General features: G+C 42.5%; 1 protein-coding gene across 1 annotated transcript in view; it reads right to left on the reverse strand.

Moving 5' to 3' along the window:
- Window positions 1-17,975, reverse strand: part of LOC141140786 (calpain-13-like) — a 196,101-nt gene extending 178,126 nt beyond the window's left edge. Inside the window, exon 1 of the mRNA XM_073628284.1 lies at window positions 17,718-17,975. The gene's annotated coding sequence lies outside the window, so the exon portion shown is untranslated. The remainder of the gene's footprint in view (window positions 1-17,717) is intronic.
- Window positions 17,976-18,206: the final 231 nt, after the last annotated feature.

The raw sequence follows: 18,206 nt of genomic DNA on the forward strand, positions 1-18,206 counted from the left end.
CTCCCCCTACCTACCTCCGAGCAACATCCCTTGGTTCCACCCCCTACCCATCTCCCAGTACCATCCCTTTTAGAGATTACAGAACCAAGTATAATTTTCCAGTACTTATTTTTATGGAGTGTGAATAAGTGTAATTTTTATGGAGTGTGAATAAGGAAAGCAGTAAAATAGATCCCCTGCAGCCAACAGCAATAGACCCCGGCAACAATAGATCCCCCCAGCAACAATGGGCCACCCGCAACCCCCCAGCAACAATAGACCCCCCCAGCAGCTGTTGTAATATGTTCGCCAGATTCTCCAGATCTGTTTTTGAATGCAGATGACACTTCTCTAGCAGTGGGGGTGAATTAGCTTCAAACTGTAAATGTGTAAATAGTGCTTTGTATTAACTTCAAACAACGTTTAAGGACCTCGCTAATGAGTTTTGTTGGAGAGTTTTTTTTGTCTTTCAGATATTGTGGAGATGCTTACATGTGAATAGCAGAGGCACAGTCTGAAATTGCTGGCTAGTGGGGGAGAATTATGGGAGAAATGCTGAATAGACAACAAGGAATTATAAAGAATTCACAGACTCTCTCAATATTCATCAAGCAATGGACCTTTTTTTTCTTTTTTCTTCAACGCCCTAATTTTTCATTTTTTTCCCTTTTCCTGATATATTTTGCTTTCCATTTTTTATTTTCTTTATGTTTTATTTCTTGAACTTTATCTTAAAACCAAAGAGGAGCATTTAAACCTAAAATAATTTTCAGAACATCTGTACATATTACATAATGCGTATTGATCAATATATTTGACATCTAAGGTGAGATGCTGCACAATGGCTTGGCATAGCATAAATCATAGTATGTTGGGTGGTTTTCCTAAATTTATAAGAGGGGTGAGTGAAATTCATCACTCTAGTCATGATTTGAAACTTTGTTGATTCAGTTGTTTACAATATGCTAAAGGCTATGACATATATCAGGGGTCTCAAACTGGCGCCCTCCAGCTGTTGTGAAACTACATGTCCCATGAGGCATTACAAGGCTAACAGTTACAAGTATGACTCCCACAGGCCGAAGCATGATGGGACTTGTAGTATTGCAACAGCTGGAGGGCCACCAGTTTGAGACCCCTGACATATATGGATGAAAAAGACCTTTCTACCTTTCATGGTGAGGATACTGGCAAGAATTTCCACTGCCGCTTTGTCTGGATAGAAGATCTGATAAACACTGATGTCAAGCTGATTCTTTCTGAACCATCGTGTGGGGGTATATGTATATGTTGGTATACCATTCAGGTGTAATTGTGGACTGAATGATCCAAGTAACTGCTCTATTGAAGGCAATGAGGGGTCGGCCTACAGCAGGGATATGCAATTAGCGGACCTCCAGCTGTTGCAGAACTACAAGTCCCATGAGGCATAGCAAGACTCTGACAGTGACAAGCATGACACCCAGAGGCAGAGGAATGATGGGACTTGTAGTTTTGCAACAGCTGGAGGTCCGCTAATTGCTTATCCCTGGCCTACAGCAAATTACAAAAGCAAATTGTGGCTGGCAATCAACAAATTCAGGTACCTGACAGGTACACAACCCAGTCTTCATTGCTCAAAAAGGAAATGGAAAGAAGCAGATCTGAATTGTAAAATGCTTGCAAGATGGACTCATGAATGTCAAGCGCAAGGAAATAGTTTGCAGCACAGTTTTTACTGCCGTATCCAAACCTTTTGACCTTGAAAGTGAGTGCTGGTACATTGATAGCTCTTCTTACTATAACGATGAAAGTAGAATGTTTGTGTAAAAGCATCTTTAAAAATGAAAAGCTTGAGCCTGGAGATGAGAGGATCCTGGACTTATGTGGATTGGAGCTCCCATAGCATACCAAGTTTACTTTCAGTGAGATGGTGAGAGATGTGATGAAGTCAGACCAAAGAATGGACTGTGACATCAGCTCGTCTTTGTGCAATATTCAAGATCTTGATGTGATGTAATAAGGCCTAACAGCTATATGGGCCACTGATGTTTACCAAATCCTTTTCCAGTCATAGTCTAAAAGTTATATTATCTAATAACTGTTTCATGGGGATATTTTAGAGGCTGGTGAAGAGAGATGTAACCAGTTTCAACTTCATATTTAATATGAGCCATTGTAAAGCATTCAGTACCTTAAATCATAATGATATTTTTTGTTGTTTGATTTATGGGTCAGTTCTAGTAGTTAGAACTGACCCAAGTGGGGGTATATGTTGTAATTTGTTCGCCGATTTATGTGGGATATTATATTATTATATATACGTACACATACAGTACAATATTGACCTAGCAGAAACTCCCTCCCAGGGTACTAATATATCAAAGGGGACTTGTTGATGTTAATATGCAAGAATACAGATTAGGAATGTAGGTATTGCAAGACTCAAAAGGGTGTTCAGGTGATATCTGTTAATCTAATCTAATTACACATATCAAAGGGCACTTGTTGATGTTGATACGCGGGAGTGCAGATTGGGGCGGTTTATGACTGCAGCTGTTCACGGCTGGGGGTTGTTGTCTGTCTGAAAGACTAAAGCATATCAAAGGCCTGAATGGAGACGGCCAATCAAATTGCTCAACCATTCAGTGTCTAGTGAATATAACATGGCGTTCAGTCTATAGTTTAATATATAGTTCTGTCTGTGTATGACTATGAAGGTGCAAACCTAGGAAAAATGTGGCATTTTTGTCATCTATGGACTTTGGACTTTGTTCTGTGTTTGAAGTCAATAAAGTGCATCTCTCTGGAAGAATTGGGTTGCTGCGGAAGAGTACTTACATCATCATTATAATTACTTAGGCCCCTTTCACACTGGGGCGGTAGGGGGCGTCGGCGGTAAAACAGCGCTATTTTTAGCGCTGTTTTACCACGGTATTCAGCCGCTAGCGGTGCGGTTTTAACCCCCCGCTGGCGGCCGGAAAAGGGTTAAAACCACTCATATAGCGCGGCTATAGCCGCGGTATTGCAGCGGTATAGCCGCACTGTCCCATTGATTTCAATGGGCAGGAGCGGTTTAGGAGCGGTGAATACACCGCTCCTTCACCGCTCCAAAGATGCGGCTGACAGGAGATTTTTTCTTCTCCTGCCAGCGCACCGCTTCAGTGTGAAAGCCCTCAGGCTTTCACACTGAACAAACAGCGGAGGCTGTTTTGGGGCGGTTTGCAGGCGGTATTTTTAGCGCAATAACGCCTGCAAACCGCCCCAGTGTGAAAGGGGCCTATTTGATTATCTACACCTACTATACATTTTATATCACTACAGCAGCAACAAAAGATCTCCCCACAGACAGCATAAATAGACCCTCCATCAACCAGCTACACTAGACTGCTTCCTCAACAATAGATCCCTCCCAGCAACAACTGACCCCCCAGCAACATAAGACCAACCCCAGCAACAATAGATCCCCTACCAGCAACAATAGACCACCCCCTGCAGAAACAGATCCCTTCCAGAGACAATACCCCCCCCCCCCAGCAGCAAAAATATACCTCCCCAGCAACAATTCTAGATTGGCATACCTTTACCTTTACCCCTGAAGAAGATAAAATTATTGAAAAGCGTTGGATGGGGGGGTCTAAGACTGAGGATTTGCAATATTGTTTACACATGCAGCCCTGCCTGGGTTAAAAAAATGGGCCCTGCTTTAATGTAATGTTGTACTATACCAGATGCTGTACAATTCTTTCAACCACTATACCTGTATATTTTTATTGGATATGTTTTATGTTGTACATATAAAAGCATGCATTGTTAACTTTTAGCATATGTAGTAAGAGTCAGTTGCCTTAAAAGTCCCATTGGAGAATGGAAATGGTTGGTTGCAAAATTGAAGGGATGTTGACAACATACTTTATTGTCTGGGCCTCCTTTCCATTAAAAAAATAATAATACAATGGATTGTTTAGATTTTCCCTCATATTACATAATTTTGGTAAAGCTAAAGGAGATTGTATAGAGATTTTCTATTTAGATTGTATAGTGTATGGCTAGCTTAAGTGAAATAGAGGCAAGACACATCTATTCACCCAGGCTTATAACAACACCTGACAAATCATTCCCTTCAAAGACCCCAACACCAATTTTATAAATGCTTTGATTCCTCTGAGAGAAAAGCGCCATAGAATTTTTTTTTTTTTTTTTGCCCCACTGTAATTTTCTCACCAAATCTTGATAAATCAAGCTTCAATAGCACTTAAAGAATATGTCCAACCAAAACTCATTTTTTAGTTGATAGCTTAGTGCAGGGGTCTCCAAACTTTCTAAACAAAGGGCCAGTTTACTGTCCTCCAGACTTTATGGGGGCCGGACTGTGGCCATTGGAAGTAGAAATCTCCCTGGCCTCAGTGGGAGTAAACAAAGCATCTTTAGTATTAGGAGGAGGAATAGTGCCCTATCGCCAGTGTCAGTGAGAGAAATAGTGCCCCATCATTGGTGTCAGTAGGAGGAATAGTGCCCCATTATTGGTGTCAGTGAGATTAATAGTGCCCCGTTGTTGGTGTCAGTGGGAGGAATAGTGCCCCATCATTGGTGTCAGTAGGAGGAATAGTGCCTCATTGTTGGTGTCAGTGGAATTAATAGTGCCTTATCGTTGGTGTCAGTGGGATTAATAAAAACAAAAGTCCAGGCGCACAGACAAATAAAAACAAGTGAAAGACCAAAAAAAAATAAGTATACCTGTGGCCACTGCTGTCCAAAACTCATAGACAAACGAGGGCAGAAAAAATTATCAAAGGGTTGAACAGCGCTGATCAGCAGACATAAATTGAATCCTCAGAGGTGAGTCTGAGGATTCAGTTTATGTCTGCTGATCCGTGCTGTTCACATCTTTGATTGTTTTGTCAGTGGGATTAATAGTGCCCCATCCTTGGTTTCAGTGGGATTAATAGTGCCCCATCATTGGTGTCAGTGGGATTAATAGTGCCCCATCCTTGGTGTCAGTGGGATTAATAGTGCCCCTTCATTGGTGTCAGTGGGATTAATAGTGCCCCATCATTGGTGTCAGTGGGATTAATAGTGCCCCTTCATTGGTGTCAGTGGGATTAATAGTGCCCCTTCATTGGTGTCAGTGGGATTAATAGTGCCCCTTCATTGGTGTCAGTGGGATTAATAGTGCCCCTTCATTGGTGTCAGTGGGATTAATAGTGCCCCTTCATTGGTGTCAGTGGGATTAATAGTGCCCCATCCTTGGTGTCAGTGGGATTAATAGTGCCCCATCCTTGGTGTCAGTGGGATTAATAGTGCCCCATCATTGGTGTCAGTGGGATTATCGAGTGCCCCGTCCTTGGTGTCAGTGGGATTAATAGTGCCCCATCATTGGTGTCAGTGGGATTAATAGTGCCCCATCCTTGGTGTCAGTGGGATTAATAGTGCCCCATCATTGGTGTCAGTGGGATTAATAGTGTCCCATCCTTGGTGTCAGTGGGATTAATAGTGCCCCATCATTGGTGTCAGTGGGATTAATAGTGTCCCATCATTGGTGTCAGTGGGATTAATAGTGCCCCATCATTGGTGTCAGTGGGATTAATAGTGCCCCATCATTGGTGTCAGTGGGATTAATAGTGCCCCATTGTTGGTGTCAGTGGGAGGAATAGTGTCTTGTATCCGTGGAAGGAAAAGTGCCCCAAGGGCTGCATAAAAGCAAGCAAAGAGCCACATCCAGCCCCGGGGCCGCAGTTTGGAGACCCCTGGTTTAGTGGATAAAGAGAAATTAGGGAGAGATTAGAACCCCTGTTAGGTTTTTACTGCTATCCCATTCCCTGTTAAGCCCTTGCACCTTGGGCATCTAGCCCATGTTCCTCCAGTCCTGGCATTTTAGTGTGCCCAGGAAGCACATGTGTAGAGTTCATAGACTCTGGCAGGCTGTAGGCAGCAGGGCAGGACTCTGCACCTTTACCTCTTGGCTGCACTGAAATGGCAGGAAAAAATACAATGCACACGGACCCGAGGTGCAGGCTTTAAGGTGTAGAAACAGGCAGTGAGGAGGTGCGATGATGTTTCCCAGTTGCCTGTCAAATGCCTCCTTAAAATAAATGTATTGTGGGTCGCTCTTCAGAGGACAGCACAAGTGTTAATAAGACCTAAAGAGAAACTGTGGAAGAAGAAAAATTGGGGATAGCACTGTGACCTGCATCTGTAAATGGTAGTTGTCTGCCTATTTCTGCCTTCAATATTTGTTGAGTCGCTGACCCTGAACAAGTGTGGAGCAAGTGAGCGCAGGACTACTGATCTTCATGCTTGTTCTGGGTCAGTTCCTTGGAAAGAATTACATCCATTTGAATCCTTATGACCGCCAGGCAGCTGGCATGTCTAGAAGTAGCAATGGAAGCCTGTGCATTTGTTCCATGACAGGTTCCCTTTAAGGCAGTAGAATTACTGTCAGTGATAAAGAACTTGTTATTCCTGTCTAGTTTACCCCTTACATTACCTGATCAATGGAAAAAAATGTTTGTGCTGCAATCAGTCAGCATGTGACTAATTGATAGCTGGAGGTAGTCAGACCAGATTCTAGGCCTTTGTACCAAAAGTGACACATTTTATTGCCCTTAGCTTGTCATTTTTATCGCAATGATCATAAAGGAAAACAAATGTCCTTTCAAATATTTTTTATTTAGATACACACTACATGAAAAAAAAAAACAGCTTGAATTGATTAAAGTGATTCTAAACCTTTAATTTTTTTTATTTTTATTTTTTTATAACAAACATGTAATACTCACCTTCTCTGTGCAATAGTTTTGCATAGAGCAGGTCCTATCCTCATTTTCTCGGGTCCCCCCACCATCGCTTCTGGATACTTCCTCCTGCTGAGTCGCCCCCCCCCCCCCCCCAGGCAAGCTACTTCCTAAGGGGGGTACTTGAACAGGCTCGCTCCTGAGCCCCACTACCTGCATCCACATACACATAACATAACATAATATAACAGCAAGGAATTGCCCCTGCTGGATCAAGATTGGGCTCAGGTAAGTATGAGGGGGGGGCAACAATTAACACAACAGAGGGTTCACCAGCCTGATGAAAAACTAAATATGTATTATATACTCACAAACCAACGTGGGTATTAGCCCATCAAAGCAAAACCAGGAACAGGACGCCAGAATTCCTGCACATCATCACAACACATCACAAGGAAGAGTTGTACAGGTCTGGAAGGCTGACGTGTTTCGAGGGACATGCCCTCTTCCTCAGAGCTAAGTATAAGGTGGGCTGGGGGGGGGGGGACACAAACAGTATTATTTCCTTAATTCAGAGAATGCAGTAAGGTAGAAAAAAAGTTTTACCTTTAGAACCACTTGAATCTTCCTAATGTGTATTCTGTCATTATTAATGTACGTAGGCAGCCGGACCATTCATTTCAACAAAAATCTTCTCATGAGATCCGTTTAGGCCGATAAGTATTCTTCTACATATTTTTGGTTAAAAAAAACACGCAATAAGTGTATATTGATTGGTTTGCGCAAAAGTTATAGCGTCTACAAAATAGGGGATAGATTTATGGCATTTTTACTATAATTTTTTTTTTTTTACTAGTAATGGCGGCGATCAGCAATTTTTATTGAGACTGTGACATTGCGGAGGACAGATCGGAAAATTTTGACACTTTTTTGGGACCATTGAGATTTATACAGCGAGCTAAAAATAGCCACTAATTACTGTAAAAATGTCAGAAACCATGAATCAGACCAAGACAGAAGTACAGATAATCACACTTGTTTAACAATAATTAAAAGGTAAACAGAGTAAGTGTAGTCAATACATAGCCAGAGTTCAGTAACTAGATCGGGTAGTCAGCCAATGCCAATGTCAGAGAGCCAGAGATCAACGTAGTAGTACAGCAAGCAGGATCAGGAGCCAGAAGTGACGTCAGCCAAGCAAGTCTTCAACAGGAACGCAGGAAAGTCTCTGAGATGTGGCCAAAGGCGAAGGCAGAGATGAAGTGAGCTGGACGGCTTTAAGTAGCCAGGACTGACGAGCAGATCATCAACAGCTGAGTCACTGTGGAGAGAAAGGAGCTGGCAATTAGCCGACAGCTGAGCAGCCAGCTCAGAGAGGGAAGGGCTGAGCCCAGCTCTGACAATAAATGTCATTGACAGGGAAGGTGTTAACACTAGGGGGCGATCAAGTGGTTAAATGTGTGTCCTAGAGAGTGATTCTAACTGTGGGGGGATGGGACTGCCTGGGGGAGGAGACCGATTTGTTGTTCATACTTAGTATGAACAACAGATCAGTCTCCTCTCCCCTCACAGAACGGAGATCTGTCTGTTTACATTGACAGATCTCTGTTCTGTCTCTCTCAGGAGCGATCGCCGGTGCCCGGCGGACATCGCAGCTGCCGGGCACGGTGCCGGCGCACGCACCCCCTAGTGGTCTTAAAGCGGCCGATGTATATCTACGCCGATTTGCCCAGGAGAGCCAACCTGCCGCAGTGTAACTGCGGCGGCTGGTCCTCTAGTGGCTAATGCCCACACGCCACACATATGTGTCACGGGGCGGGCAATGATTATGTGACAAAGACTGAGCTGTCAAAAACCCGAGTGAACAATGGTAAGTGGCAGGACTGGCTTCTGATCATATGACCACTGTGACAGTCAATCACAATGGTCACATGATCACCAATCCTTCCTACCCCCCCCCCCCCCGGGTGTTAAAAACTTTTAAAGCGGACGCCAAGGTGGGTGGGAGGGGGTTAAGACAGCATTTTTTGGGGGAAATTGTTTATTAAAGGATAAGTTCATCTTTTATTAAAATAATAAATGCACATTTTTTTTGCAGGTAAAAAAAAATGAGCATGTAAACATTTTTTTTAGGAGCCTGAAAAGCATAGCACCAGGTGCCATGCAGGACTCCTGCAGACTGTCAGTGTAAGCTGTCTGTCTGTACCAGTGGCGGGACAAGGGCATTCAGCGCCCAGGGCGAACATGCCAAACTGCGCCCCCCCCCCCCCCCGGGTTGTGCATAGGTTAAATGCTCATTAATGCTTAGTACACATGATCAGAAGATTGGATGAAGACAAGGGCATTTGGAGCGATTGTCTGATAATCTGATCAATAGTACACAGCTTTCAAGAGCTGATTACACCAGTTCATGTGAAAATATCACAAAATAAGCACAAAAAAATTATTGTAAGAAAATAGAACGAACGATTTTCGTGTAATTAGCATGGTATTTGCACAAAAAAAAAAAAAAATCAGGAAAAAAAAAAAAATAGTAGTTCTGTAATTTCTCAGGTTGCCAGTAAAAAATAGTGTTTCGCCAGTAAATTTCCCATGTTTTGTCAGTAAAAAATGCTACGGAGGTTGGCAACTCCGATTTCTGGTCCGAATTCAGCCAAAATTTAAGATCGAAATCAGACCTGAAACAGAGAACAGGGACGCACCCAGCCTAACAGATTCATCCATCCACACAAGAGAGGCAGATGCATAAATCCCCTTTACCGAGACATATTCTGACAGTGGAGACTCTCTATCAGAATACATTGATCAACGCTGCAGCTGATTGGCTGCAAGCCACTGGTTGAACAAGGTTTTCCAGCAGTCCTTTCTACAGAAGCTGATCTGATGGGGAGGCTTCTAACAGGCAAGGCCACACATAGATCAAAATTAAGCTGGTCCCTGCTAAACCGAATGAATTGTGATCTGAGTGTACCCAGCTTTACCTTATTTCTTGGTCCACTAGACTCTCCCAGTGCTGTGACTGGTCCTGTGGAGCTCCTGGGTGAAGGTTAAAGTGGATGTAAACCCAATATCATCCTTTCTAAACTACTGCCATAGGGGTTATCTATAAGGATATACATGCCTCCTGCATGTATCTTTACCTGTCAAATGTCTCCCCTCTGTCTGTTATGAGACCCGAAAAACTGCAGATTCTGTGGGCGGGTCTGTTGTCTGGAGCTCGGTGGGTGGAGTCATGATGTCAGTAGACTCCCCGCCCACCTCTACACTCCCCTTGTCAATATGCATTTTCTCCTGTGTATTTCTTACACTGAACTTCTGCTATGATCTCTAACATCCAGTGAAAATACAGGAAAGTAATCACATGACTTCAGCATGCCAAATTATGCTGAGGTGTGGAACAGCCAATCCTTGCAGAGCTGCTGAAGAAAGGAGTGGGGGGGGGGTTAAAAAATAATGCATGTCTTAGGCTAGTGCACGAGATGTAAATCACCTGTCACTCACAGCAAGGGGGAGGATTTGACAAAGTTTTTCTCTGTTTGTCAAGTTTTATCTCACTGAACAATAAAAGGGGATTGCTCAGAGATGGATTAACTCTTTGTGGCAAGACTGGGCTCAAATGATAGGAAATCTTATACTCTACATTATGACATCAAAAAAAAAAAAAAATTCAGGTTTACATCCACTTTAATGTCCCTGGATGGTATATGATAATGCTGAGGTCTGGGTGGAGGGAGGAGAGCACTGCAGCTGGCTGGAGCAAGTACAAGTTTTCCCCCAGCACTGCAAGGGTGGACTTTTTTACTTTGGGCTGCATTACATCACCTGCTGTTTGTGGTCAAATCTTTCCAAAAGTTAGAAATATACTGGGACTTTTCAGGTGCTACATAGATGTATTCCACATACACACTATATTTTATTAAAATGCATGTAGAGCCTGAAAAGTCCCAGTATATTTCTAACTTATTTTTAACCCCTTCCCGCCAAGCGTACGCAGAAGTGCGTACTCGGCTTTCGGGGGTTATACCGGGATAATGCCCGCAGCTGCAGGCATTATCCCGGTACTGTTTATTAGAGCCGGCGATCGGCTATCCATGTATAACAACCGATGCGGCTAAAAGCTGCTCGGCTGTTATACCGGAGGAGCAAGAGGGGACATCCCCCCCTCCCGCCACTCTTACCGGGCCTCCCGTTCCATCGAGAGGCCCGATCAACAATCTGCCGCCGCGAGCAGCTTCGTTCCAGCCTCCTAATAGTAAACACGGAAGCGACGTCATGGCGTCACTTCCTGTTTACTCGGCTGCCAATGGCGCCGGTTTTAAAAAAATATACAGTATTCAGAATTGCCGTTTTCAGCGATCTGAATACTTTGAAGTGCAAAGGAGGGATTTGGGGTCTTTTAGACCCCCGATCCCTCCATAAAGAGTACCTGTCACCACCTATTACTGTCACAAGGGATCTTTATATTCCTTGTGACAGCAATAAAAGTGATCAAAATTTAAAAAAAAAAAAAAAAAAAACACAATTTATTATTATAAAAATAAATAAAATAAATAAGAAAAAAATTTTTTTTAAGCGCCCCCATTCCCGCAAGCTCGCGCAGCAAAGAAAACGCATATGGAAGTCGCGCCCGCATATGTAAACGGTGTTCAAATCACACATGTGAGGTATCGCCGCGATCGTCAGAGTAAGAGCAATAATTCTAGTACTAAACCTCCTCTGTAACTCTAACCTGGTAACTGTAAAAAAAATTTAAAGCGTCACCTATGGAGGTTTTTAGGTACTGTAGTCGCCATTCCACGAGTCCGTGCAATTATAAAGCATGACATGTGTGGTATCTATTTACACGGCATAACATCATCTTTCACATTATACAAAAAAATTGGGCTAACTTTACTGTTTGTTTTTTTTTTAATTCATGAAATTGTCCCTTTTCCCAAAAAGTTGCGTTTAAAACACCGCTGCACAAATACCGCGTGATATAAAATATTGCAACAATCGCCATTTTATTCTTTAGATTCTCTGCTAAAAAATATATATATAATGTTTGGGGGCTGTAAGTAATTTTCTAGCAAAAAATAACTTGTAAACACCAAATGTCAAACACCAAATGTTCACTTTAGTAAACCTGCACTGCAAGGGTCAGTACAGGTTTACAGCACAGCATTTAGAAATGTTATTTAATAGCAACATCTATGCATAGTTTATCTATGCATACTATGAAAAAAAATTGCTGTGCGACACTGAAGTGTTCAAGTTTGACTTGAAGAAAAGGTGGCAACCCTAACATTCACACCTGACCTCGGCGTTTTCAGGCAGAAAATCACGCAATTTTACAGTGATTTTGCGGCGTTTTTTGTGGCGTTTTTTACTGCGATTTTGTGCAGGGCAAAAGGTCACCAATGTAAAAAGCAGAAAAACGCCCAAATCTGCCCGATTTGCGCGACAAAAAAGGGTCCAGAACTTGTTTGAGCTCCAGGTTCAGGGCTTCAGGCATTTTGGAGTGGAGATGTGTACCATCTCCATAGAGAATAATTGATTTTTTCCCCTCCAGCGTTTTGTAGCTTGAGGCTTCAAGCTACAAAACGCTCAGGTGTGAATGGAGCCTAAGAGCACACAAGGTCAGTGGCATCCCTCCTAAATGCAACATACAACAAGGATGATGTGTAATGACACAATCCAGCATTCTTATGGAGGGAGTCTGTAGTTTAATTGCTGCACACTGTGTATGGCTCATCTCTAAGCCGGGGAACCCCTTTACACCTGAACGCAGTCCTTGCCTGGTCCCAGACATTGATGAGCGTATACCCGGACAAAAGATACCCCCATGTGCAGGGTGAGTGGCCTCGACCACAGGAATGGTAATTATATTAAACCGGTTACACACACAAACACAAATTTATTATAGAGATATTTAATTGATTTGAACAGTTGAACGTGTTATCAGTAAAATCGGTTGCTTGCATGGAGCAGACCATTTAAAGCGGGGGTCCACCTATCTATCGTTTTTTTTTTTTTTTTAAGTTCATTCACAAACTTTTCTTCTCAGCATTACATACTCACATATTGTGTGTAATATGTCCGCCTGTGTCAGATTTCGTCGGAAAGAATAACTTATATTATTCACTGCAGGCGGTTTCCATCTTCATTGTGGGCATTTGAAGCCCACAAGCATTTATTTCCTGGATGTGGTGAATGCTGTGCTCCCAGCATTCACCGCTCGTTCCCGCACATGCTCAGTGGCATCCTGGGAAGCCTGAGACTAGCTCCCAGGAGTCTGGGAGAGGCTAGAAACACGCCTACTCCCACGGCAGGAGAACCAGGAAGTGCAAAGAAGAATAGAAAAATAAAAGGTAATTACGGCGATTTAAATTTTTTTAAACGGCATGTCAGCATCTAGGCAAGGAAGAGAATACATACAGATATTGTTCAAAATTTGGGTGGAACCCCACTTTAAACTCCATTCCCCTCAAGATAACAGCACTGTGAATGCTACACCTGATTGTACTAATTACGCTCTGTTTACTGTTAAGGTTTATTGCTTACAGGAAGATGAAAGAAAAAGCTAGTATGCACATACGGTCACTCCATGACAGCTGGTTGGGTTTGCAGTCACGAGAGAGAAAATTGCTGTGTAGCCAGCAAAAAGTTCTATTCAGTTAAAAGCCATATGTCCAAACATTACCAGAAAATCAATATACTGTATTATACACGCTACACCCAGCAAAATCACTGGTGGTCACAGTCATGTTCCTCTCTGCGCTCACGCATGTCCATATATGTGCATTATGTTGCACATTAACCTCTACAGCTCTGGAAGGTTTACCCCCCCCCCCCCAGGCCATATTTTGGGATACAGCACTGCGTTACTTTAACTGACAATTGTGCAGTCGTGCAACGCTGTACCTAAACAAAATAGATGTCCTTTTTTTCCTCACAAATGGAGAAACACTGAAATATTGATTTTCTGGTAATGTTTGAGCATATGGCTGATAACTGAATTCAACTTTTTTGGTGGTATTTGAACACCTCTGCGTTTTTTTATTTTTTGCATGATAAACAAAAAAAGACCAACAATTTTGAAAAAAAAAAAAAAGAATATTTTTTACTTTCTGCTATAAAACACATCCAATAAAAAAAAATAAAAAATTGAATTTCTTCATAAATTTGGGCCATTAATTAATCTGCTACATATTTTTGGTAAAAAAACAAAACAAAAATCCCAATAAGCGTATATTGATTGGTTTGCACAAAAATTATAGCGTGTACAGACTATTGCCCTGTACACACGGTCGGACATTGATCGGACATTCCGACAACAAAATCCATGGATTTTTTCCGACGGATGTTGGCTCAAACTTGTCTTGCATACACACGGTCACACAAAGTTGTCGGAAAATCCGATCGTTCTGAACGCGGTGACGTAAAACACGTACGTCGGGACTATAAACGGGGCAGTAGCCAATAGCTTAAATCTCTTAATTTATTCTGAGCATGCGTGGCACTTTGTGCGTCGGATTTGTGTACACACGAATGGAATTTCCGACAGCGGATTTTGTTGTCGGAAAATTTTATTGCAAGTTCTCAAACTTTGTGTGTCGGAAATTCCTATGGAAAATGTGTGATGGAGCCTACACACGGTCGGAATTTCCGACAACAAGGTCCTATCACACATTTTCTGTCGGAAAATCCTATCGTGTGTACAGGGCATTAGGGATTTTTTTTTTTTTTTTTACTAGTAATGGCAGCGATCAGTGACTTATAGTGGGACTGCAATATTGCGGCAGACAGTCAGGACACAAACTGACACTTTCGACACTTTTTGGGGACCAGCGACACTAATAAAGTAATCAGTGCTAAAAAATATGCACTGTCACTATACTAATGACATTGGCAGGAAAGGGGTTAACATCAGGGGGTGATCAAAGGATTAAATGTGTGCCTGACCAGTGCTTTACTACTGTGGGGGAGGTGCTTGTACTAGAAGAAGGCATGGATCGGTGACACAGGATCCATGTCTTCTGTAGTGACAGAACAGATTGTGCCCCGCGCTCCCGCGGCGAGTTCATGATCATGATGGGCGGTTTTCTACATGTTGTGGGTAGATTGTGGGTGGAATTAGATGGCCAGTGCAGCAAAAAAATAAAACTTCACAAAGTTTTATTTTTTTGCAGCACTGGCCATCTAATTCCGCACACAAGAAATCTAAAAATCCGTCCATCACAAAGTTTTATTTTTTTGCTGCACTGGCCATCTAATTCCGCCCACAATCCGCCCACAACGTGTAGAAAACTGCCCATCATGGACATGAACTCGCCACGGGAGTGCGGGGCACAATCTGACAGAAAATAAAAATTCTGTAGGCTATTGTGCGCCTGCGCCGTCTCGCCGTCACAACAGCTGATGGTAAAATCTGCTGTTGTAATGCTACGTACGGCACATGAGTTGCGCATGCGCCCTTCAGCCCGGGCACTTTTCGATGGGGGGGCATTTCTCGACAGAACACCGGCAGACATAGAGTCTGCCGTACCCACCAATCAGCCCCCGCTGTGTCTGATCACAGTGGGAACGGGCCACCGGTGGCACGCGCATGCCCCTGACCCGGAAGTGCAGGGTCACGTACTAGGTAAGTGATAAGCGTGGCTCATTAATTTCAGTGGGCTACCCAAGGTGTGGAAATACGCAAAAAGTAGAAAAAGGCACAATATTTAAAATCACACCAAACCATATTGTAGTGAGGCCATGCATTTTTGATGCCATGAATGCACCCCTGTTTGTTAAAAGCGTTGGGGTGCCATTACGAATTAATAGTACCCACACGCATTTGCAGAAGGCAGCATGTTAAGGTGCACATCTTCTTCTAGTGCACCGCCAAGGGGTGTGAACCCTTTTCTGAAGGGAAGGTTTGATACCAGCTTTAACGTTAATGTACAGTACTGTAATGCCCCGTACACACGATAGGATTTTCTGACAACAAAATCCTGGATTTACTTCCGAAGCCTGTTTGCTCAAACTTGTCTTGCATACACACGGTCACACAAATGTTGTCGGAAATTCCGAACGTCAAGAACGTGGTGACGTACAACACATACGATGAGCCGAGAAAAATGAAGTTCAAAAGCCATTGCGGCTCTTCTGCTTGATTCCAAGCATGCGTGGAATTTTGTGCGTCGGAATTGTGTACACACGATCAGAATTTCCAACAACGGATTTTGTTGTCGGAAAATTTGAGCTCCAGATCTCAAATTTTGTTTGTCGGAAATTCTGATGGAAAATGTCCGGTGGAGCTTACACACGGTCGGAATTTCCGACAACAAGCTCCCATCGAACATTTGTTGTCGGAAAATCCTATCGTGTGTACAGGGCATAAGTGCAACCAAAAGGACTTGCAGAAGACACAATTTCTAAATGTTTGTAGAAAATTGTAGATGTTATGTGCTGTACGCTAAGAAGATGAGTCTGGCTCGGAGATAACCGTTAGTTTTCAGCAAAACCTGTCACACTGGTCTGAGCAGCCTCTGAGAACCTGTCTGAGCACATGCAATGGATATGAAAATATGAACATTTTACAATACAGACATCAAAATGACAAATTTAGGGTAAGAAAGCAAACCTTAACCTTAAAATAACCACTTTTTGGAATTTGATTGTTTCAGGCTTTTAATTATAGGAGTGTATATGGAGTATGACTGCACTGTGTAATGTTTATGATAACACTAAGGCTGGCCATACATTATACATTTTTTTTGGTTCAGTTTCCTTTAAATTTACCTTCAAATATGTAGTGCAAGAGCCTGCCTGATTGCAAACAAATTGATACTGTTTAGGTTTGACCTCATATTATATGATTTTGGTAAATCCAAAGTAAAGTTGTACAAGAAAATTGTATAATATATGGCAAGCCTAAGGGGTGTATTTATTTAAAAAATAGCCCCTCACCCATCTATGGCCAGCTTTAGTGTTGTCATAGAACAGGTGCTCCCGTTTGGGGACTTTCCATTATCTCTTTGCTCTATTGACAACTCATACATTTTGGATTTACCGTCACTTTCAGGTTTAGTGACAATGGTAACCAAGACAAACAGGGATACATCTCCTGAGCAAAGACACAGACAGCAATAAAAGTTTTCAAAGGGTCCAACTCAGCCTTTTTCAACCTTTTCATCTTAGAGGAACCCCTAAAATAATTTGACATTTTTACTAAAACCAATTTTTCAGGGGTCAGTGTGAAAAGTTAGTACCCCATGAGCTGGCCATACAGTAGTATATTTTGATGTAATCAGTCCCATTAGTACATTCGATGACTTGCCAAATGTTTTTTGATAATATAGCTTGCTTTTAACAATCAGTTTTGGAATGAATGGACTTTCCCAAATGAAAACCACATTCACTAATAGAAATTTGTATACTAAAGAATTTCCATTCTGCTTCTTCACATGTTCCAACCAATGCGGTTGAAATTGAATGTCTATTTGACCTTACTAGTGATAAGAAAATCAAACAAATGAAAATCAAACAAATACAAAATTAACATTTTTTAGCAAAATTCTACTAGTTTATGGCGGTCAGTAGGAAGAATCCAGCCCTTACATTGGTGGTCAGAAAGCCAAAAGAATGACACCTTTACAAACAGCTGAAAAGGTCATTGGTGTCATGCTGATGGCTTTGATAGGTGGTGTTGGTCCTAGAACTATTAGGCACCATCAAAACGGAGGTCAGTCAGCCACAGCTCAAGAAATCCCTAGCAACCTCTGGAGGAACCTTAGACTTCCATGAAATACTGGTTGAGAATGGCTGGTCCAGTCCTTCCCCACTCTATCCAAAAAAATAAATAAAGAAATTGCATTTACTTACACTCTACACAATTTCGATTAATTCAGGTGTCTACCTTTGCGTACGCCTCAGAAATGTCAGTGGTATCATGTGGCAGCAAATCTCTGATGTATCCAGAGAAACACATGGAAGGAAAACAATACATCTAAACATTTCTACCCTACAGAGAATCAACACACAAAGGGGGTTTGTTACCTGAATACACAGCCGGCGACCATCAGCTACTGCTTGAGGGATGATTGACGTGCAGTCAGGTTTTACTGGATCCCCCTCGTCCTTCTGTACTTCCCTCTTTTTCTAGTATGCTCTGGTCTTGTCTTTATCTGCGTATTGTCAATGTTTAACTGCCTTTTAATTGCAGTGTTCCCTAGATGCATGTGGCTCCCATGATGATCTGTATGCATACTGTACCTGGGCTGTAGAGGTGTAGCTTTTCCTAGGCTTACCTGTCATTGTTATGCAAACGAGGAGTTTACTGGCCCTTCCTCTACAAACATTCACGGCTGGGATCATACGTCACCTGGGGGAACACGGCCAATGTGCTGACGAGCCAAGACACCATTGTTGGGTCAATTACTCCTGCTCTTGGCTCATTTCCTACATCAGGAGTTTTCAACATTTCTTTCACATACACTGATAGGCTTACTTTAAAATGATATGTACACCTGAACAATGAAATTCTCC

The sequence above is a fragment of the Aquarana catesbeiana genome, linkage group LG04 (genome assembly GCF_042186555.1).
Source record: "Aquarana catesbeiana isolate 2022-GZ linkage group LG04, ASM4218655v1, whole genome shotgun sequence".
In the NCBI taxonomy this organism is placed as follows: domain Eukaryota; kingdom Metazoa; phylum Chordata; class Amphibia; order Anura; family Ranidae; genus Aquarana; species Aquarana catesbeiana.